Source organism: Chlorocebus sabaeus, chromosome 24 (genome assembly GCF_047675955.1).
Source record: "Chlorocebus sabaeus isolate Y175 chromosome 24, mChlSab1.0.hap1, whole genome shotgun sequence".
Classification (NCBI taxonomy): Eukaryota; Metazoa; Chordata; class Mammalia; order Primates; family Cercopithecidae; genus Chlorocebus; species Chlorocebus sabaeus.
Window position 1 is genome coordinate 58607169 of NC_132927.1, and position 23649 is coordinate 58630817.

A 23649-nucleotide genomic window follows, 5' to 3' on the forward strand; every position below is an offset into this window, starting at 1 on the left:
TCAGATTTTGCCGCTTTTTTGAGTTTGATGCAGACCAGATTACAATCGGCCGAATACCGGGTTCTGGTGCAGGGCTTAACAAAGGACATGGATATGTACCATGGTGTTGTGGCCCATTTCCATTCTCCATCATTAGTAGTTACACAAGTCCAGCTAGCGCAATACAGGGAAGTTATATCCCCGCAAGTTTGTTTCATTTTTCCTGTCCAGAATCCGGGGCAGGCATAGAACCCGTTCCGGCTTATGGACACCCTTCTAGCCTGTTTTCTCCATGCTCCCCCTTCCATGTTATCCACCCCTGCTACTTTATCTAGGTTGAGATAGAGGTCAGGGAACCAAGTTCCCATAGGGGCAATTTGTGAAGTCTCATATAGGACTTCATGGGTATTAAAATTAGTTATTCTCCAGGTTAGGTTAAAAGGTTGGTGGGGGTTTTTGGTGTCAGCGACGCGGGGAAGGAGGGCTAGTAGTAAGCAAAGGGTTAGGTACGAGAGAGTCTTATCTTGAGGGGGTCCTCGGAGCGACGGAGTCTCCATGTCTCAGGTGGTCCGGGCGTCTCTGGAGCAGCCTTGGCGTGGGATGCGTGGATCCAAGTGGCGATTCCGTCAACCTTTATAGCTGTGGGTGTGGTCAGGAGAACAATGTAGGGTCCTTTCCACCGAGGCTCCAGTCCTTGAGAACGGTGTCATCTAACGTAGACAGAGTCCCCCACCTGGAAGGGGTGGCTTGTCTGCGAATGTCCTGGCTGGTACAGTTCTGCCAAGGGGGCCCAGATTTGGGCCTGTACTGCTTGTAGTCCTTTTAGCCGGGCCTGCAGGTCAGTCTTAGAGTTGGAGGGAGAAAAGGAGTCAAGCAGGGTTGACAAAGGGGGAGGTCCTCCATAGAGGATTTCATATGGAGTGAGCCCAAAGCGGTTAGGCGTATTTCGGGCTCTTAAAAGAGCTAGAGATAGGAGGCGTCTCCAATCTTTTAAGCCAGTCTCTAAGGTCAATTTAGTAAGGGTCTCTTTTATTGTTCTATTCATTCTTTCTACCTGTCCTGAGCTCTGGGGTCTATAAGCACAATGCAATTTCCAATTAATCCCCAGTATCCTGGCTAGCCCCTGACTTACCTGGGAAACGAAGGCCGGCCCGTTGTCTGACCCAATTACCTTGGGAAGTCCAAATCTAGGAAAGATTTCTTCCAGAATCTTCTTGGCTACTATGTGTGCCGTTTCTTGCCGGGTGGGGTAGGCTTCTACCCATCCTGAAAAGGTATCTACAAACACTAGTAAGTACTTATACCCAGCATAGTGAGGTTTTACTTCAGTGAAGTCTACCTCCCAATAAGCCCCCGGGCGGCTGCCACGGGTTCGTATTCCTGCTGGCACTCGAGTAGCCCCAGCGTTCACCTGCTGACAGACCTTGCAGGCAGAAGTCACCTGTTCTATTAGAGTACTTGCCTTAGGAATTAGAAAGTCAGTTTTTTCAATCAACATTTTTAACTTCCGGCTACCTAAATGTGTACAGGCGTGCATCTGCTGGATCATAGCCACGGCTTCTTTTTGTGGAAGGACTGTCTTCCCTTCTTTTTCCCAGTTCTTGGTGTCCTTGTTTTCTATAGCTCCTATGGCTCTTGCCTCTTCCTGGTCTTCTGGGGTGTAGGTGTGTCCATCCTGGTCAGTTTTGTTGGGTTCTGAGGCTAAGGTTAGTACTTTTGCCATGGCTGCCTGCTTGGCCACGTGGTCCGCCTGTCTGTTTCCCACTGCAACTGGATCCTGTCCTTTCTGATGTCCGGGACAGTGGATTATGGCTACTTCTCGTGGGAGGAAGAGGGCTTTTAATAAGGCAATTATTTCAGCTTTGTTCTTGATTTCTTTCCCCTCTGATGTTAGGAGACCTCTTCTTTCATAAATACTTCCATGGGTATGAGCCGTTGCAAAAGCATATCGGCTATCTGTATAAATATTAGCCTTTTTCCCCTTGGACAGCTCTAGGGCCTTTGTTAGTGCTATTAGCTCAGCCTTTTGTGCAGACGTGCCAGGGGGCAGCGACTGTGCCCAAATGGTGGTGTGGCCATCTACCACTGCCGCTCCCGCCCTCCGGGTACCTGAGTCAAGATAGCTGCTGCCATCTGTATACCATGTGTGGTCCGCGTCTGGGAGTTCTGTGTCCTTGAGGTCCTCCCGCGTTCCGTGGGTTTCTGCCAACACCTGCCGACAGTCGTGAGGGCTCAGTTGGTCTTCTGGTAGCGGCAGCAGCGTTGCAGGGTTCAGGGTGACCGGAGGGCCAAACCGGACACGGTCTGTGTCCAATAGGAGGGCCTGGTAGTGGGTCAAGCGTGCGTTGGTAATCCACCGGTCCGGGGGCTGTCGCACTATGGCCTCTAGAGCATGTGGAGTAATAACAGTCAATGGCTGCCCAAGGGTTAACTTAGCAGAGTCTTTGACTAACATGGCGGTGGCTGCCATGATGCGGAGACACGGGGGCCAACCGGCTGCTACAGGATCTAACTTTTTAGACAGATACGCTACCGGTCTCTTCCAGGGCCCTAATTTCTGGGTTAAGACTCCTTTTGCAATTCCTTGCCTCTCATCTAAGAAGAGGGTGAAAGGTTTTGAGGTATCCGGTAACCCAAGGGCTGGGGCAGAGAGGAGTGCTTTCTTTAGAGTCTCAAAAGCCAATTGATGTTCCTCCTGCCAGGTAAAAGGGGTGCTTCCCTTGGTGAGGGTATAAAGGGGGGCAGCCAGTTCAGCGAAACCGGGTATCCACAAGCGACAGAACTCAGCAGTTCCCAGGAATTCACGCACCTCTCTGGGATTCCGGGGTGGTGGAATGCGAGCTACAGTCACTATGCGCCCAGGGGTGAGCCACCTTTTCCCCTCACTCAGTATGTACCCCAGGTAGGTTACCTTGGTCTGACAAATTTGTGCCTTCTTGGCGGATGCCCGGTATCCTTTCTCACCCAGTTCCTGGAGTAGATGCCTAGTACCTTGCATGCAGGTTTCCTTTGTGGGGGCCACCAGGAGGAGGTCATCTACATACTGGAGCAAAGTCACTTCTGGATGCTGGGTCCGGAAGTCGGTTAGGTCCCGGTGGAGAGCCTCATCAAAGAGAGTGGGAGAGTTCTTGAACCCTTGGGGAAGTTGGGTCCAGGTCAATTGGCCTGAGATTCCTCTCTCAGGGTCTTTCCACTCAAAGGCAAAGAGTTCCTGGCTTTGGGGGGCCAGGGGTAAACAAAAGAAGGCATCTTTTAAGTCCAGTACTGTATACCAGCTGTAGTCTGGTTTTAAGGTACTGAGCAAGTTGTAAGGATTGGGGACCGTGGGATGGATATCCACAGTTCTTTTGTTAATTTCTCTCAAATCTTGGATGGGCCTGTAATCCTGGGTACCAGGCTTTTTTACTGCCAGAAGAGGAGTATTCCAGGGTGAGCGACAAGGTCGCAAAACTCCAAGTTCTAGAAATTTGATAATGTGCTGCCGAATACCCATATGAGCCTCTCGGCTCATGGGATATTGTTTGATAGACACAGGCACCGCCGTGGGCTTTAGATCAATAATAATTGGGGCTTGACACTTGGCCCGCCCAAGTCCTCCCATTTCCGCCCAAGCTTGGGGAAAATCTTGTAACCAAACATCAGGGAGGCTGGTGGTGACCGGGGTGTCAAAAAGCCGGTGTTCATCTTGCAGAGACACAGTCAAAATTTGGATGGGCTGGCCGTCCTGGTTTAACACTTGGGCCCCTTCCTCGGAGAAGTGAATTTGATCTCTGAGCTTGGTCAAAAGATCTCGCCCTAGAAGGGGGTATGGGCATTCGGGCACCACCAAGAAGGAATGTGTTACCATCCCTTGTCCAAGATTAACTGTCCGGTGGTTGGTCCACTTGTGTAGCTTTCCCCCTGTTGCCCCTTGAACCCAAGAAGTACGAGAAGACAGGGGCCCGTTTGCCTGTGTCAACACTGAATGCTGGGCCCCTGTATCCACCAGGAAGGTGGTGGGGTGCCCCCCTACAGAGAGAGTTAGCCGGGGCTCGGGGGGGGCTCCAGAGCCTTGACACCCCTATTCGCTGTCCTCACCTAAGGTGAGGACAGGGGCAGGTTTCTTCTGGTCTCTAGGACGCTTGGGGCAGTCCTTGATCCAATGCCCTCGTTCTTTGCAGTAGGCGCACTGGTCCTTGTCTACTTTTGGCTGCCTCCGCTTCTCCCCCTGTCTCCCTGGCCCTTTCTCTGTTACTACTGCCGCCAGGATTTTTGTCAAGTGCTTATCTCTCTTTTGATCTCTTCGATCCTCCCGTTCCTCTCGTTCTTTCGCTAGCCTGGCCTCCCTTTCCTCAGGGGTTTCTCTCTTATTATACACTTTTTCTGCCTCTCTGACTAATTCCTGTAATCCATAGGTCTGGATCCCATCTAATCTTTGGAGTTTCCCTTTAATATCTGGTGCTGCTTGGTCTATGAACGACATGACCATGGTAGCCTTATGTTCTAGAGCCTCTGGATCAAATGGGGTATACATTCGGAACCCTTCCAGAAGTCTTTCCATAAAGGCTGCCGGGTTTTCGTCCTTTCCCTGAATTATGGTCCTTACCTTGGCCAAATTGGTGGGGCGTTTCCCTGCCCCCTTGAGACCCGCCAACAGAGCCTGGCGATAGATTCGGAGACTCTCCCTACCTGGTGCTGTCTCATAATCCCAGTCCGGGCGGGTGAGGGGAAATTCCTCGTCTATTTCGTTGGGGAGCTGGGTTGGAAGGCCTCCTGGCCCTGGCACATTTTTCCGGGCCTCCAGGAGGACTCGTTGCCTTTCTTCGGTGGTCAGAAGGACCTGCAAAAGCTGTTGACAATCATCCCAGGTAGGCTGGTGGGTGAGGAGAATGGATTCTATCAATGAGGTTAAGGCCTGAGGGTCTTGGGAAAAGGGGGGGTTGTGAGTTTTCCAATTGTAGAGGTCGGAGGCAGAAAAGGGCCAATACTGGATCACGCGATTGACCGTGCGAAGGGGGAAAAGGGAGGACTGCCAGGTGGGAGTGCCATCCGGGTCTTCAGTCCGCCGCAAGCGGAGACGAGGTGTTGGTGGCGGCGTTCTAGGGGTTAATTCGGGCGGGGTTGGAGAGGGAGGCGAGGTCGAGGAAGGGACCGATGAGGGGGCTGGAGAAAGAGTAGGGGCCGAGGGAGTAGTGGGAGGGATTGGGGATAGGGTAAGGGACGAGGGTGAAGCGTAAGGTGGAGGCCTCAGGAGGGGGTTGTGAGGAGGAGGAGGAGGCGGAGGGTCGAAAAGGAGGAGGTCTTGCTGAGTTCCATCAGGGAGGACTGGCTTAGGAGGATCCAGAGTCTGATTCTTTGGGGCTTCCATGGCAAGGAGGGTAGATTGGGACGGGGAGGGGGAATGGAAGAAGGGTTTCACCCAGGAAGGGGGGTTTCGGACCAAATCTTCCCAGGTGATTATGTAGGCCACTTGGTCCTGGTGTCCTTGTGGCCCAGGATTCATCACTTTTGCTTTAACCTGTAAGATAATGGAGAGGTCAAATGTTCCGTCTTGGGGCCACCCTACATGGAGGGTTGGCCATTCAGACGAACAGAAAGTTTGCCATCGTCCTTTATGGACTTCCACAGAGAGATCGCGGGCTCACGCCCGGACGTCAGGGAAGTGGGTCAAAGTCAAGGCTAAAGGAGTTGTTAGTGTCTGTCCCATAGTTTCGTCCAGAAAGTCACGCACACACAAGGACGAAATGACAACAATATACACAGTGACCAAACAAACACAGAGGAGCCGCGCGGCCAGAGAGTGGCGCCACAAGTTTACAAAAGATTCAGACGGCAGGGGCGACCTGCCTACCAATTTGAGGAGGCCAACAGAGTCGTCAGCTTTTCCTCCCAACAACCGCCAGGGCGTCCCCCGGGGCACAAGGGGGAAGGTACCGGACACGTCTGTCCCCCTTCCCCACTTGATCATTCAGACGGAGTACTCCTCAGAGCTAGCCGGCAAGACAGACAGAGCGAAACGAAAGTACCTGACAGAGTCCGTTCATCCGATCAGCAGTCGGTGGCCCGGGCCAATGTGATCTCCGCCGGAGGGGTCGGGGGTCCTCGGGCGACCCCCTTTCCCGGCCAACACACCAAATGTTGGAACCTAGTTTTTAGATTCCTTCCTGGGCAGGGGTCGCTGTGAGAGACCACTCGACACGGAAGTCACAGCGGAGAGATTTATTGCTAGCGTGCTAGGGTCCTATGTCCTAAGTTGGCCACAGGACCCCGAATGCTTGTTACAGACAGTTTATAAAGGCAAAAACCACAAAAATTCACAAAGCTTGAGGCGCAAGATGATTGGAGCAGGTTATGGCCTGAGCAAGGTGTCTTACTCTGATTGGTTGGTTTGAACCTGGTTTGAACCCGCGCGGGGTATTTCCCGGACTTGTTCTTCTGTTTGAGTTCCAGGAATTTGGGTGGGTGTTTTAGATAGCCACAAGGACATCAGGCGGATGCTTTAGATGGCCATCTGGTCATTGGGTGGATGCTTTAGATGGCCACCTGGTCATTGGGCGGGGGCTTTTAGATGGCCACCTGGTGTGGCTTTTCTAAGCTTCTAAGTTTTTAAGTCTCTAAGTCTCTAAGTCTAAAAGTCTAAAGGTTTCTAAGTTTCTAAGTCTATAGGTCTCTAAGTCTCTAAAGGTTTCTAAGTTTCTAAATCTATAGGTCTCTAAGTCTCTAAAGGTTTCTAAGTTTCTAAATCTATAGGTCTCTAAGTCTCTAAAGGTTTCTAAGTTTCTAAATCTATTTTCAGATGAATGCATAAGTGACTTTTCCTGTACCCCACCCCACATGTGAATGGCTGATCAAAGACTCAAAAGAATGTAACCACTTGTGTCTTACCTACTCACACCCTTTAAAAAAAAGTCTTGCTCTTTCTCCAATACCTACCATTTTCCTTTTAAATACTGAGCTCCCCAGACCCTCTTCAGAAACAGCATGAACCGCATAGTTTCCTGTGAATCTCTGTTCTTTCCCAGATGCATCCTTAACCTTGGCAAATGAACCTCCTAAAATGATTGAGACTTGCCTTGGTCCTTTTTCTTTGACTTACACTATTTTAGTAATAAATAGTCTAATATGCTATGTGTTATTTTCAAAGTCTATAAGCCAAGAGAGTAGATGCCATTACATACACATGCTTGTACCTTGTGAGTTTCTGCATCTACTTCAGTTGATATATACTACACTAGTTTGTTCCATTTAGATTCTCTTTGGGCATTAATCTCACAAACATATTTGATTCATACTGTATGAGAAGTGTGGTCAGGTATACAGTGCTAATTTGGCATAAAAGTTTAAAAGAAAGAGAATAATGTTTGATGTTGAAATTTTTATGTTGATTGCAGAGATGCCAGCATCTTGAATGAACTAGTGGTAGAAATAAATAGTAAAGACCATCAGTTCTTTAACATTTTGAAGGGCATACTTCTCATCAATGAACCCTGGAAGAAAGTTACGAATAATTGTCTGTATTGTAGCTGGAAGAAATTGTTGGAAACATAACCAGCTTCTGGATATTTGAAAAAAACCTGCCAATTATAGTTGTGAATTTTATCACGATGTTTTGGTCAATAAAAGACCACCTATATAATGGCGGTTCCATAAGTTATAATGAAGCTAAAAGAATTCCTATCTTCTGGTGATGTAGCATTCATAAAGTGGTAGCACAATGCAGTACTCATGTTTTTGATGATACTGCTATAAGCAAACCTACTGTGCTGCCATTCAGAAAAGTAAAGCACATTCAATGGTGTACAGTATGTAATAATAATAAATAACTTACTGGTTCATTTTCCATACTATACTTTTTAATACTTATTTTAGAGTTTAATCCTTCTACTTGTTAAGAAAAAAGTTAATTGTAAAAGAGCCTCAGGCAGGACCTTCAAGGGGTGCTCCAGAAGGAGACATTGTTATCATGGGAGATGACAGCTTCATGTGTGTTATTGTCCCTGAAGACCTTCTAGTGCCCCAAGATGTGGAGGTGAAAGACAGAGATACCAATGACTGTGGCCTTGTGTAGGCCTAGGCTAATGTGTGTGTGTCTTATTTTTTTAACAAAAATGTTTAATTAGTAAAAAGATTTAAAATTTTTAGAAACAGAAAAAAGCTTATCGAATAAGAATATAAAAATGTCTTTGTTCAGGTGTACAATGTGTTTTAAGCTAAGTGTTACTGTAAGAGTCAAAATGTTAACATGGTTATAAAGTTACAGAAATCTAAGGTTAATTTATTAAAGAAAAAACTTTTAAATAAATGTAGTGTAGCCAAAGTGTACAGTGTTTATAAAGCCTACAAAAGTGTATAGTTATATCCTAGGTCTTCACATTGACTCACTACTCACTCACTGACTCACCCAGAGCAACTTCCAGTCCTGTAACCCCCATTCATGGTGCCAATGAAAAGAGTCAAACTCTAAAATAGTCAAACTTTAAAATATTTAAAGGGATTTATTCTGAGCCAAATATGAGTGTCAATGAACTGCGACACAGCCCCAGGAGATCCTGAGAACATATTCCCAAGGTGGTTGGGCTACAGTTTGGTTTTATACATTCTAGGGAGGCATAAGACATCAATCAATACATGTAAGATGTACACTGGTTTTGTCTGGAAAGGCAGGACAACTCAAAGTGGAGACTTCCAGGTTATAGGTGGATTCAATAATTTTCTAACTGGCAATTGGTCAAAAGAGTTAAGTTATTATCTGAAGACCTAGAATCAATAGAAGGGAATACCTGGATTAAGATAAGGGGCTGTGCAGACCAAGGTGCCCATTATGCAGATAGTATCAGTAGAAGGGGATGTCTCTTATCAGTCTTAAAGAGTCTTTTCTATTGGTCTTAAGGTCTCTGTTTTAGTGTTAAGGCTCATCAGCTGTGCCTGAATTCCAAAGGGAGGAGGATACAATGAGGCATGTCTGACTCCTACTTCCCATCATGGCCTGAACTAGTTTTTCAGATTAACTTTGGAATGCTTTGGCCAAGGGAAGGGTCCATCAGTCTGTTGTGGGGCTTAGAATTTATTTTTGGTTTTCAATGGTAAGGACTCTTATATAGGTGTACCATTTTAAAATCTTTACATTTCACTGTACCTTTTCTATGTTTAGATACACAAATACCTATCATTGTGTTACAACTGCCTATAATAGTCAGTATAATAACATGCTGTATAAATTTGCAGTCTAGGAGCAATAGCCTAGCGTATATAGCCTAGGTGTGTAGTAGGCTATGCCACCTACATTTGTGTAAGTATACCCTGTGATGTTGCCACAAAGACAAAATCAGAGAATAATGCATTTCTCACAATGAATCTTCATCATTAAGTGAGGCATGACTCTATATATTATTAGGAATGCAGTGGTATAGGGACTGTACCTTAACAGCATTGTACAGAGCTGAATCAAATAAGCTCATAGATCCCTGGAGCTAACTAGAATATAATTAAAATCTATTCTGACCCTAAGGCTTGCTCTGCAATTGGACATTTCGAAAAAATTTTGAGACGAGTCTTATCACTTGGATACATTGTTGAGATATAAGTTGAGTCAGAATTTTAGTTAACCAAGGTTTGGATAGTTTGAGTTCTTGTAACTAAAGACTTCACTGCAATTAGAGTTAGTGTGGCTCAGCATTATTCTTATAGTTTAAAAGAAAACTTAAGATTGAAGCTACAACTTAATAGAACTTTTTGGGGTGAAAGTCCTTCAGCTTCTATTAGATGCTCATGAATTTTACAGCACAAAAAGACACAATTCTTTGGATGCTTAGAAATGGTTGCTTAGTTTTTGGTGGAAGCTTCTGTCTTTTAAGAAATAAACAGTTTGATTTGAGCTAAAGGGAAGATCAGGCACAGAAACACAGTTGGGGTGTCAACTCCAAGCGCATCAGTAAATGAACAGAAAAGAGATTGCATTTGCTGGAATTCTCACAGCAAATAAATGAGGTAACAGGAGAGATTCGCTGAAAACGGTGGGCTGCAGAGAACCAGTAGCCAAGCACTTTGCTTTCAATTCAAGCATTGAGTATGTAAATCTGAAGATCTAGTTTCTGTTTACTGAGACACTACAAAGAAGTTTACCTATGTTATGCCAACAATTGCCTTCCAGCTTCCTTAAGTTACTTCATTAGCATTTGTGAGAAAAGACGAAGCAGCAGTAAAGAATGTAAATCTAAAGCAGGCTGTTGGAGTTTAGGAGATGTGGGTGGTTAATTCTTTCAGCAGCAGTATCAGTGTTGTTGTCCTGTATCACCCAGGCCTCAGACACTGAAGGCATAAACAATGCCTCTGTCTTCCTTGGTCTCTCAAGAGAAAGAATTTTGAAGTCTTTCACTTCTGTGATGATCAAACGCCTAAACCCTCAACGATCTAATTTTTCTATGGATCAGGTAATTTATCCATGTACTGTGGGATGTGAGATGAAAATATTGGAACTCAGCATCAAAATCTGAGAGACCTCAGCAAAGCTTTTCATAAACTTGAAAGTATCTCTTTGAAGAAAATATAGAGATACAAGTAGGGTCCTTCATTAGTTCTGTCTTCCTGACCTCTGTGGTCATTTTCCCTCCCCATTCATAGGCTCCTGTTGGCCACGTGACTTATTCGGTGGGATGTTAGCAAATGAGAGTTGATCCTGTTGATGAAAAGAGTAAAATTCTGTAAAATATTTGGAGATTTATTCTGAGCCAAATATAAGTGACCAATGGCCTATGACACAACCCCAGGAGATCCTGAGAACATGTGCGCAACATGGTTGGGCTATAGTGTGGTTTTACACGTTTTAGGTAGACACAGTGTTACCAGTGGTGAATCTGTACAGGTCCTCAGCAACCTCAGTTCTTGCCTTCTCAGAAGAAAGAATTCAACTGATGGGCATGAAGCAGAAGGAGAGACTGGGCAAGTTTTAGAGCAGGAGTGAAAGTTTATTAAAAAGCTTCAGAACGAAAACAGAAGGAAGGAAACTACACTTGGAAGAGGGCAATCTGAGAGATCAATTGCATGTTTGACCTTTGACTTAGGGTTTTGTAGGTTGGTATACCTCCAGAGTCATGCATTCCTTCTTTCATGATTCTTCCCTTGGGGTGGGCTATCTGCATGTGCAGTGACCTGCTAGCACTTGGGAGGTGAGCATGTGCAGTGTGTTTGCTGGAGTTGTATGCATGCTTACTTGAGGCGTTCTTCCCTTACCAGTGAATGGCCTTAGAAGGTCATATACCAGTTAAACTCCACCATGTTGTCTCTTAGTGTGCATGCTTGAGCCCACTCGCCCAACTCCTGCAATCTTATCAGGAAGCTTCTGATCACCAGTTTCAGGTTTTTTTCTATTTATTGGGAAACTGCCTTTCCCTGGCACTGGCTACAACCAATTATTATTTTAGAGAGACAGTTAACAACCACCTGACCATCACCTGATGGTCACCTGATATTCCTGGTGGGTGGTGAGAGGAGCCCTCTCCTGCACTGCTCATGCCCGTGTAGCTACCAACTGTAACAATAAGACAACAATCAATACATGTAAGATGTACATTTGGTTTGGTTCAGAAAAGTGAGACAAACAGACGTGGGGGCTTCAAGGTCATAGGTGGATTCTAAGATTTTCTGATTAGCAATTGGTTGTAAAAGTTATTACCTAAAGACATGGAATCAATAGAAAGAAATGTGTGGGCTAAGATAAGGGGTTGTAGCTATAATAAGGTTTTATCATGCAGATGAAGTTGAAGACTCCAGGTAGCAGGCTTTAGAAGTCTTAACAGACCTAAAAAGGTACCAGATTGTTAGTTAATTCTCTCCTGGATCAGGAAAAAGTCCTGGAAAGGATAGGGAATCAGTTCTTTACAGAACATATATTTTCCCCACAAGAGACAACTTTGCAGGACCATTTCAAAGTATGTCATTAAGATATATTTTGGGGTAAAAGTACTTCGATTTCTTTCAGGGTCTGCTATCTCTTATGTGATACTATACTAGAGTCAGGCTGGAATTTGGTGCCTTATTGCTATAAAAGGTCTACTTCATCAGTCTTAACATCTCTATATTAATGGTAAAGCTGCTCAGCTGCACCTAAATTCCAGAGGAAGGAGGATATAGTAAGTCATGCTCAACCCTCACTTTCCATCATGGCCTGAGCTAGTTTTTCAAGTTAACTTTGGAATGACCTTGGCTGAGGGAAAGGTCTATCATTCAGCTGGGGGTTTAGAATTGTATTTTTGGTTTACATTCTGAGGTCTGACATGCACTGCATGTTAGGGCTTTCCTCTTGTGTTCCTGCCTTTCTCCATGAAAAGATATGCTCCTTGGCTAAAGGCTAACTAAGACATGAGAGACTTGTGGAGTTGACTTGATTTGACCCTGTGTTCTAGAATCAAGTTCAAATGAAGTCAACAGAACTCCAGCCAATACACAAAGGCAAGATCAACATCAATGTCGGTATGGAAGCCACAGATATTCTTCTATTCTTAAACATATTTTAATGGATCACTTTAGCTGGATTGTATTCAGGGGTTTGTAATCACCCAGTGGGTTCTCTGTGCCTGCTTCTCAGACAGAACTGTTTTTGCAAGATGGGAATTGCAATAGAGAAAGAATTTAATTCATATGGAGCCACCTATACTAATAAAACTAAAAAGATTAGTTTTATTATTATGTGAAATGGTCTCCCTGAAAATTTGGAGACGGGAGTTTTTAATGATAATTTGATGGGTAGCGGTTTGGGAAGTGGGGAGTGCTGATTGGTTAGGTCAGAGATGAAGTCATAGGGGGTTGAAGTGGATTTTTCTTGTTGTCGTTGGTTCCTGGGTGGGATCACTGAACTGGTTGAACCAGATTACCCATCTTGGTGGTGCCAGCTGGTGCATCAGAATGTGGGGTCTCTGAAATATCTTGAACACTGAGCTTAGTTTTTGTGAATAATGTTAACCCTAGGAGCAATTTGAGGACATTCAGAATCTTGTGGACTCCAGCTGCATGACTCCTAAACTGTAATATCTAATCTTGTGGCTAATTTACTGGTCTACAAAGGCAGACTGGTCCTCAGACAAGAAGGGGGTTTGTTTCAGGAAAGGGCTGTTATTTTTGTTCAAAGTTAAACTATAAACTAAGTAATATAGTTTGAATCGGTGTCCCCAACCAAGTCTCAAGTTCAATTGTAATCTCCAATATTGAAAGTGGGGACTGGTGGGAGGTATTTGGATCATATCTCAGCATGGATACTACTGATGTGGATCCTCTCTAGGCTCAACATTCATAATTCCTCTGCAAACTTTCTGTAGTTTCTTAAATGAACCAGTTTTTTTTCCCTCCTTGCCATAGTTTCTTGTATACGCTATTTTTCACTTTCAGTAATATATTTCTCTCCGTGATTTGCTTGGGAACTCATACTCATCCTTTAAGAGTTAATTGATGCTTAGCCTCCTCTGAGAGGAAGAAAGAAGAACCAAGTGTTAATATCCAAGACAATAAGAAAATTGTCTCCAAGGCATTTGAGAGACCTTTGCAGTATCCCCCTTCTGTCACAGGCCCAGAGGCCCAGGAGTGAAGAATGAGTCCACGGGCCAGGCCCAGGTCCCTACGGCCCTGTGCAGCCTCAGAATTCTGCTCCTTGTATCCTGGCTGTTTCCAGCACCAGCTGTGACTCAAAGGAGCTCAGGTAGAGCTCAGGTTGATTCTTCAGAGGGTGTAAGCCATATGCCTTGGCAGCTCCTACATGGTGTTAATCCTGCAGGCATGCAGAGTACAAGAGTTTAGGGTTGGAAACCTCCACCTAGATTTCAGAAGATGTATGAAAAAGCCTGGATGTCCAGGCAGAAGCCTTCTTCAGGGGAGGAGCCCTCTTAGAAAACCCCTTCTAGAGCAGCAAGGACAGTAAATGTGGGTTCGAAGCCCCCTCACCGAGTCCCCACTGGGGCACCACCTAGTGGAGCTGAGAGAAGAGTGCCTCCATCCTCCAGATCCCCAAAATTGCAGATCCACTAAGAATTTGCACCTTGCACCTGGAAAGCTGCAGGCACTCAACACCAGCCTGTAAGAGCAGCCATGGGGTCTGAATTCTGCAAAGAAACAGAGGCAGAAATGCCTAAGTCCTTAGGAGTCTACTCCTCACACTAGTGGACCCTGGTTATAGGACATGGAGTCAAAGGTGATTATTTTGGAGCTTTAGGATTTAATTACTTCCCTGTAGCATTTTGGAATTTCATGGGGCCTGTAGCCCCCTTTGATGGCCTATTTCTTTCTTTTGGAATGGGAATATTTGCCCAATGCATATATTCCCATTGTATTTTGGAATGTAACTTGTTGTGTTTGGAGGTAATTAAGTTGTTTTTTATTTTACAGGCTCATAGGCAGAAGGAACTAGCCTTAGCTCAGATTAGACTCTGGAATTTTTTTTTTTTAATGCTGGAATTAGTTTAGACTCTGGGGGACTATTAGGAAGGCATGATTATATTTTGAAATGTGAGAAGAACAAGAAATATGGAGGGGCCAGGGGCAGAATGCTATGGTTTAGATCTGTGTCCCCACCCAAATCTCATGGTCAATTGTAATCCCAAATGTTGGAGGTGGGGCCCAGTGTGAGGTGATTGGATCATGGGGGCAGTTTTTCATGAATGGTTTCATGAATGAGCACCATGCCCTCAGTACTATTCTGTTGATATTAAGTGAGTGAGTTACCATGATATCTCGTTGTTTACAAGTATTAGCACCTCCACCCCATCCTTGTTCCTGCTTTGGCTATGTAAGATATGCCTGGTTACCCTTCATCTTCTGCCACGATTGAAGGTTTTCTGAGGTCTTCCTAGAAGTTGAGGAGATGCCAGAATCATGCTTCCTGTACAGCCTGCAGAACGTAGAGCCAATTAAACTTATTTTCTTTATAAATTACCCAGTCTTAGGTATTTCTTTATAGCAATGCTAGAACTGACTAGTACACTAAGTTCTTCCCCAAATTAGTTTGGCCTATGCCCAGGAATGAACAAGGACAGCTTAGAGGTTAGAAGCAAGCTGGATGGCATTGGTTAGATTAGATTTATTTCACTGTCATAATTTTCTCACTGTTATAATTTTTGCAAAGGCAATTTCAGGTTGAGAGCAGTGTAGAGGGTAAGGAGAATCTTTTTTCCCATCTACAAATATATAGTTTTTAAATTGAATTATTCTAGTCTTTGATTTGCCAGCCATCTGGGCTTTGCCCATTTCCCCCTCATCCCTTCAATTTAATGTAATCTCTGTTTAAAGTGTCAGTGTCAGTCAGCACATGATAAAAGCATACAACCCTAAAAGTACAGCATCTAAGAAAAACAAAGATTTGCCAACAAACTCTTATCACAGTAGTCTTTAAGGGATGTGGGCTCGTATAGTTCCCTTTTAACACATGTTTCTAAGACCATTATATCAAAAGAAGGGGAATATACCAAACCTCTGACCCATTTTATGATATTGTCATTAAATATGTGAATCTATTCACATTTTATTCACTTAAGCAAGTCATTGTGTCTGACACTTAAGTTCACAAAGAATGGAAAAGTGCAGTCCTACTATATGCATCTAAGGTGAACAACTCTAATGACTATTATACCATGTGTAACAGTGGGTTTAAATGATAAGGCAATTTTCTTAATTTGATCTCTACAAGTGAAATGACTTACATTGTTGAGCAAGCAATTCTTAACAGAAGATGCTTGAAAGTCTCGCCTGGGGACACAGCATCTTATTTTCTGTTCAATATATTTTTTCATGGTATTCTATATAAACTTTAATTTCGGGTAACAAAGAAATTGACCTTTACAGTGAGGTAAGGATTCAAATAATTGGATTCTCAGTTAACTCGAATCTTAGGCCAGATCCAGAGACTTTATAAAATTCTCTCTCTCTTTGCAGGCCATCTAGCTTGAGCCAGAATTTGTATCTTATATGCAGGGTTTTATTAAAAGTGGCAAGAAGTAGTAAACTCACATATACATGCTGGATTTTTCCTATAATTTACTCTAATGTCACAGCTGACTAGCTCATGGTCTCCTTTCCAAGGACAAGTAACAATTTAATCAAATGCTTTGCTATTGTATAACAAAGATCATCAGTTTCTCAGTCTGCAATATCTGAGTCCTTGCCATCCACCACTCTGTCCCTCTCAGTCAGCCAATTTTGTGTATTTTGGGTTCCATTATAGGAGTACTCTGCTTACTGGAACTACGTTTTACATATTTAAAAATTAATATTGCTGGCAATTGATGGAAAACAAAACTGCTGTGATGCAAACAAAATAGTTATTTCTCTCTCAGATAGATGGAAAACAAATGTATATAATTTTTAGGGCTAGTGTGATATTTCTGTTTCACAAAGTCCTTAGGCACCCAAATTTTTCCAAGTTAGTACTTTATCTTCCCTTAGTAGTGGTCCTCACATTCAGAGTTTAAGAACATAGCATCTATAAGAAAAGCAGCAATATGGAGGAAGGGATGCATAAGTCAATGAAAAACAGTATGTATTGCTTTCTTATAAGAAAGGTTCCCGGAAGTTGCACATGACATTCCACTTACATATTATCGTACAGAAATTTGCACAAGAAAGGCAAGGAAAGGTCTTTCTTCTGGTTATAAATATGTCTAGCTAATTCTTTTAAGATGTAGGCAGCTGGTGGGCTCTACCACAGATGCTTTCATGCTCCTCTGTGCCGGATGTTTATCACCATTGTACAGCTGAGGAGACCAAGATCCATCCATACACAGTTAACTTGCTTAAGATCACATAGCTATTGCAAAATTAAGAATATGACTCAAGTCCTCCTGAGCCACAAACTACCTAACACTATATTGCACTCAAGTGCAGGCCTCAGTGAAGGATGAGCACTGTTCAAAGAAAAATTCAAGACAAATAGCAATCAGATTCCCAGGGGTAGTTTCAAGGTCCAGGCTGAAACCTCTTAAAATTTCCAAATGGCTAGACTTCTTGACTGCTGGTAGTTTCCAGAATGAATTTACGATATGAGATTTTTGTGTCTAGAAAGTTTTTTGATGACCATGTTCACACATTTCAAATAAGTATATACTAGATTAAAAAAATGAATAGTCCTTGCCTGGTGGGCTAATTAGACTCACATTGAAAGAGGAATCAAATATCACGACTGGGGACAGAAAGGCTGCTGAGAGGATTAGCTTTTATTCTCTACTTTCTTGTGTAACTTGAATTTTTTCAATGTCCATTTAAAACTTAATTTTTAAAAGTTTCATCTAAATCAAGTTTGACAATTTAGATCATTCAATTAACTTTCTAGAATGTTAATTTCTGGCTTACTCTCCTGTGTACTTCAAGATCTCACTTAGAAATATTCACTATTTGAGAATTCAGAGTGTCAATACTATTTGAGAATTCAGAGTGTCAATAATTATATTATTGGCTTTTGTGGTATGGGGAAGAGGGAGCACATACTGACATTTACACATAACACCCCGTCTCTGCCACTCAAGGGGATCCGAGCCTTGAGTAAAGGAAAAAACAAAAAACCATCACCCCCACACAAAGGCTGTAATCAGCATTTTCACTGGCTTATTCTAGGGAGCAAAAGGCCCAAATCCCCAGCTTCAAGTGTGTTGCAAAAGCATGGTGCTACATAGTCAAGTTTCTCTAAATGGTACAGAGAGCATTTCCAGGCCCCTTTCTTTTTATTAACCCTTTTTCATAGTTTGAAACAACTTGACAAGCTTGTATTTCCCCTTTGGAATTCTCTCGCCTTCACATTCCCCAGAAGGAGATATGCACATGCATACACACACACACAAAACCTTAAGAAAGATGTATAATCTTGGCTGGGCGCAGTGGCTCACGACTATAGTCCCAGCAATTTGAGAGGCCAAGGCAGGCAGATCATTTGAGGTCAGGAGCTTGAGACCAGCCTGGCCAACATGGTGAAACTCTATCTCTACTAAAAATACAAAAATTAACCTGGCGTGGTGGCACACTCTTGTTGTCCCAGCTACTCAGGAGGCTGAGGCAGGAGAATTGCTTGAACCCTGGAGGCAGAGGTTGCAGTGAGCGAAGATCACACCACTGCACTCCAGCCTGGGTTACAGTGTGAGACTTCATCTCACAAAAACAAATAAATAAAATAAAATAAAAAACAAAGATGCATAATCATAATCTTTATTGATGATTAAGGCTTCCCATTCTATTTGCAACAACTAAGTTGAAATAAGCTAGAAGGAAGCGTGAAATTCAGGCTCCCAATAATTTCTTAGTATTACATTTTCATCTTGCCTCTCCCCAAAGTACCCACTTTCCCATGTTTATGATGTATTTATCTGAAGTTGGTAAGAAAAGAAGAAAAGGTATATCTTCTCTTTTTTTCTCTTCTAGAGAAGAATATTATTTCTCCTCTTTTGCAAGATTCTTCTTCTATTTTACCCTGAACATTCTTTATTTAGCTGACTATAATTTTCTCTTCATGGTTAAATCCATTTTAAATGTTAACATTTAGTCTATGAACTTTTTTTCCCTCCAATTATGTCTTGGCTTTCTCCAGGTCACTTTCCTGAGAATTGTGAACTACAAATGGATGAATATTAGAACCATCACCTGAGAGAATTGTCCTTTCAGTAGGAAGCTCATGAAGCTGGATTCAGACACCAAATTGAATTCATAACTCTGCTACACTCCAGCTGTGTGACTTGGAGCAAGCGGTTTATTATCTGTTAGTGATTTCCATCATCTTTAAATGATAGTACCTGTACCAAACATTTCATACTATTTTTGAGACAATAAAATAAAACAGTGCACACCCAAAAACTCAATCTCTAAAATAACATTCACACAGACACACACACGGGTGCTATATCTGTGACAAATACATTAACATATGAGGTTAATAGTTTCCTAAACCTATCCTTTACATAGCGCTCAACACTACTTAATACATCGTTCATTCATTTATCCCCTTTTGTTATTTGTTTGACTGTTTATTTGTTTCATCTTCCTTCTCTAGAAAGTAAGCTGTATTATTGCTGGGACTCAGCCTATTTTGTTTTGTTCCCAACTGTATTCTCAGAGTCTATAATATTTTCTGGTATACTGGATGTTCAATACATATTTATTGAATGCATAAAGAAAAGGATGACAACTTTTTATGTGAACAATGTTATTATAGATGGAAAAACACTCACTTTATTTTATTTATTTATTTATTTATTTATTTATTTATTTATTTATTTTGAGATGGACTTTTGCTCTGTCACCAGGCTGGAGTGTGGTGGCACCATCTCAGCCCCTCACTGCAACCTCTGCCTCCCCGGGTCAAGCAATTCTCCTGCCTCAGCCTCCTGGGCAGCTGAGACTACAGACACACACCACCACGCCTGGCAATTTTTTTTTTTTAATTTTAGAAGAGACAGGGTTTCACCATGTTGCCCAGGCTGGTCTTGAACTCCTGAGCTCAGGTAATCTGCCCACCTCAGCTTCCCAAAGTGCCACAATTACAGGCTCCAGCCACTGTACCCAGCAATACTCACTTTAAAAAACAATTTCCAATTTCTTTCTAGAGGTTGCCCACCTTTCTCTTTACTATCAGAATTTGAAATCTGAGCATGCACAAGATTGTCTGGCAAGAAGTCATGTCACAAAGAGAATAAAGTATCTTTGCCTCTGCCAGCTCCTTTCCACCACAATTTTAAGCCAAGTCTTCATAATTTATAATTTCATTTTGTGCTTCTGGAATTATATGTGTGTGTGTTCGTGTGTGTGTATGGAACAACCTTTATAATACTGAAGATTTGAATCTGAAAAATGTTATTGAGTTATTTGGATGAAGGCACTATAATATTGACGTACCTGGAATAATAAATGTCTGCTTTGGCAGTTCCTATATCTCATCAGTTTTATGCAAACAAAACATGAAGGAGAAAATATATATAGACATCCTAGTGCTTAATAACCATGAAGAAAGATGTCTGTGTCTTACTAGAAGAAATGGCACTGTTGAATATTCATGAGAGAGATCCATTTTACCCCCCTGCAGGCACAAAATATTTATATGAATATGAAGTCTATGCATAATTATATGAAAACAGACATTCCCCAGAGGTTAAATATGTTAACAAGAAAGGTCTCTCCCTCCTGTAGATTTTATTAAACGAATTTAAATTGTCGAAAGGATGTAAACATGAAAGAAGAGCACAATACTTTAGGGTGGTCCAAAGGAATATAACTGAAATAATGAGACTACGCCAAGTAAGGACAAGTAACTTGGGAACATTTTTTACTACGTTGTGTTTTACTCCATAGCAATGCATTTAGAAATGCTTTCAACCTAAAATGCAGAGTCTAATGAAATCTATTAGACTGAAATGACCTTTCTGAGGACATGATGAAAGTCTTATTCCCTGAAATGCCGACTGCAACTTGACTCAATGTTTCAATCCATCTTAAAATTGGATCAAATGTAGAGAGGCCAAAAGAACATATATTTGGTTGTCTTTGCTTTTTTAGTGACTGGTATGTGACCTTGGACTGTAACTGCAATAGCTGACATTCTTTTATTATTATTTTTTAAAGTCACTTTATATTCTTTATCATGGTTCTAAATATCAAGTTGACTCTTACTTTCAGGTAAACTGTTCTCTCATTTTAAGATGAAAGAAACATTTTTTCTTTTGCCTGGGACAAAGCCTTTTTGGAACAGGATCTTTCCACACCTCTCCATGTTCTCAAATTGGTCACGTTCCAATGCATAAGTATATTTGAATTTAATTTTTCATATCCTTCACCATTCCTGTTTTCTATTTTCAAAGCCTGAATCTCATGATCTTCCCCAACCCTTAAAGATTAGATTTTAAGGTTTTAAATGCTGAGATACCTTGGGTTCTAATTCAGTAGTTAGACCAAATATGTGATGATATAAAATACTATACATATATCATATTATATAAAACGGCCATATATTTTGGCCGTATCTTTTGTTCAGAGCAAAAATATCCTTCATATTGTGATTTTAAAAGACAGGCTTCCCTTTCAAAGGGCACTTTTTGATATAGTCCTCTATAAAATATTGATGATTTCATTATGTTAAGGCACTGTAAAGTATGTGAAATACTAAGCTGATCAGTTACTGCCTGTCTTGTAAATTTCTGCTGATTCCTCATTTCCTATAGGATGAAGTCAAATCCCAATGAGCAGCCTATGGAACCTTTCAGAATATGGGTTACTAACTACCACTGCTCAGTTTACCCTGTCCTTTTTCACATCAACTCAGCTACACTCTAGTCCAGTTTTTAATGAACATTTTGTATCTCTCCATCCATCACCTGTAATGTTATGTCTACCTTTTCTGAGTAGGTATAAAGACTTGACATTTAGCTACCTAAAATTTGTAAAATCATGTTCAGCAGCAACCCCAAATCTCCTCTATTTCTTACACCAGGGCTACTCTTTAGGGATTTATGCCTAGACTCTTCCTTTTCTTTAATTTATGTCTTCAGCCACCTTATTTGTTTCTTTCCTTTTTGTCTTTATGCTCTACTTTCATCAAATTTACCCATAGTCACTTTGTCTCAGCTTCTTTGTAACTTCTGTCTTCTAGTAATTTCACTTTTATCTTTGCTCTGAAGTACTAGGCATCAGTAAGAGGATAATTTGGCAGCATCAGTCCCAATATGTCCTTAAGATAGTTTGACCATTCTAATTTATTTTTCATCAATTCTATTGAAGTGTAATTAACAAAGAATAAAATTTACATTTTAAAAATATACAGTTCGTATTTTGATAAATGTATGTACTCCCATAATTGATTCATTAATAAAGATAGACCCAGAAAGTTTTCTTGTGTACCTTGGAGTTATTCCCCTTACTATCCTTAATATTTGGCACCTAATGACCTAATTTTTTATCACTATTGATTACTTTTGAAATTCTAAGAATTTATATAAGTTGAAGTGTGCAATATGTACATTTTTGTACCTGGCTTCTTTGCTCAAGTGAATTTTTTGGCAATGTTTTATGTTGTTGCTTGTTTGATTATGCTTTTGCTGTAGTTGTTGTTACTGTGTAGAATTACATTGTATGGATATATCACATTTTAGTTTTGTATTCACTTGTTTATGTATTCACTTTGTTTGCTTCTAGTTTGGGCCTGCTATAAATAGAGCTACTATGCTGATTCAAGTACAATAATTTATGTGTGTGTCTCTTTTCCTTTTTCTTGAATAAATGCTTAGGAGTCAGACTGATGGGTAAAATAGTAGGCCTATGTTTAACATATGACTATGTCAAAATGTTCTCTAAATTAGTTGTGACATTGTACACTCTCAAGGTTCCAGGAGTTCCAGAACCTAGCCAACCCTTGGTGTTATTGTAGATATTTTAAATTTAGCTATTTTAGTGGTTCTGGTGGGAGTGAAGTGGTATCTCATTGTAATTTTAATTTGCATATCCCCAGTGACTTATGATATTGAACAGATTTTCACGTGGATATGTCAATTGTATATCTTATTTTGTGAAATGTCATTTGAGACATTGTACTATTTTTATAGGGTTCTTTGTCTTCTGATTGTTGAGTTGAAAGAATTTTGGCTATTTTATAGGACATTTTCTTATACATTTTAGAATCAGCTTGTTAATTCTTATGAAAGCCTAGTAGAATTGTAATTGGAAGGGCATAGACTTTATAGATCAATTTGAGGAAAATGGACATTTCAGCAATATGAGTGAGTCAATCAATAAACATGACAAGTCTCTCCATTTATTTGGGTCTTATTTAACTGCTCTTAGCCATGTTTATAGTTTTTTAGTCTAGAAGTCTTGTATATATTCTGTTAATTTTCATTATTTTGTTAATAATATTTAAAATAGTATTTTTGTTTTTTTCTCCAATTATTTGTTACTACTATGTATAGAAATAAATTTGTTTTATTTTGTACTAGCTATGTCTCCTTCAGCCTTGTTAAGTTCACTTGTCAATCCTAGTAGGGTTTTTTTTTCTTAAAATATTTTATGTAGACATCTCTGTGTATATGCAAACAGACACATGTGTGTGTGTGTGTATATATATATACACACACACACTTTTGTATATGCCTTTGACTTATTTTTCTTGCACAAATGCACTAGCTGAGACCTCCAGTACAATATTTAAAAGATATGCTGGGAATATACATTCTTGCCTTGTTCTCAATTGTATGAAAAAGCATTTAGTTTTTCACCATTGTATGTGGTACGTAAGTTTTCAGAGATATCTTTATCGGATGGAGAAAATTTTATTCTATTCCTAGTTTGCTGAGAGTTCTTATCATAAATGAGTGCTGACTTTTATCAAATAGTTTCATCAATTGAGATTATATGATTTTTCACCTTCATATATACTTTCCTTGTGTAAAGCCCACATAATCTTAAAGTAAGATCATTTTTCATATTTTGCTGAATTGGATTTGCTTATGTTTTATTGAGGATTCATTCATTTGTTGGTCTCTAACAGTATCTTTGCCAGATTTCAATAAGAGGGTCTCACAAAATGAATTAGGAAGCCATCTCTATACCTCCAGGCATTTTAAAGGTGTGTGTAAAGGATAGTGTACTATTTTTCTTTAGTGTTTCATGAAATTCACACAAAATCCCAAATGGATCAATAAATTGCTTCAAGGGAAACTTTTGATTATAAATATAATTTCTTTAATATAT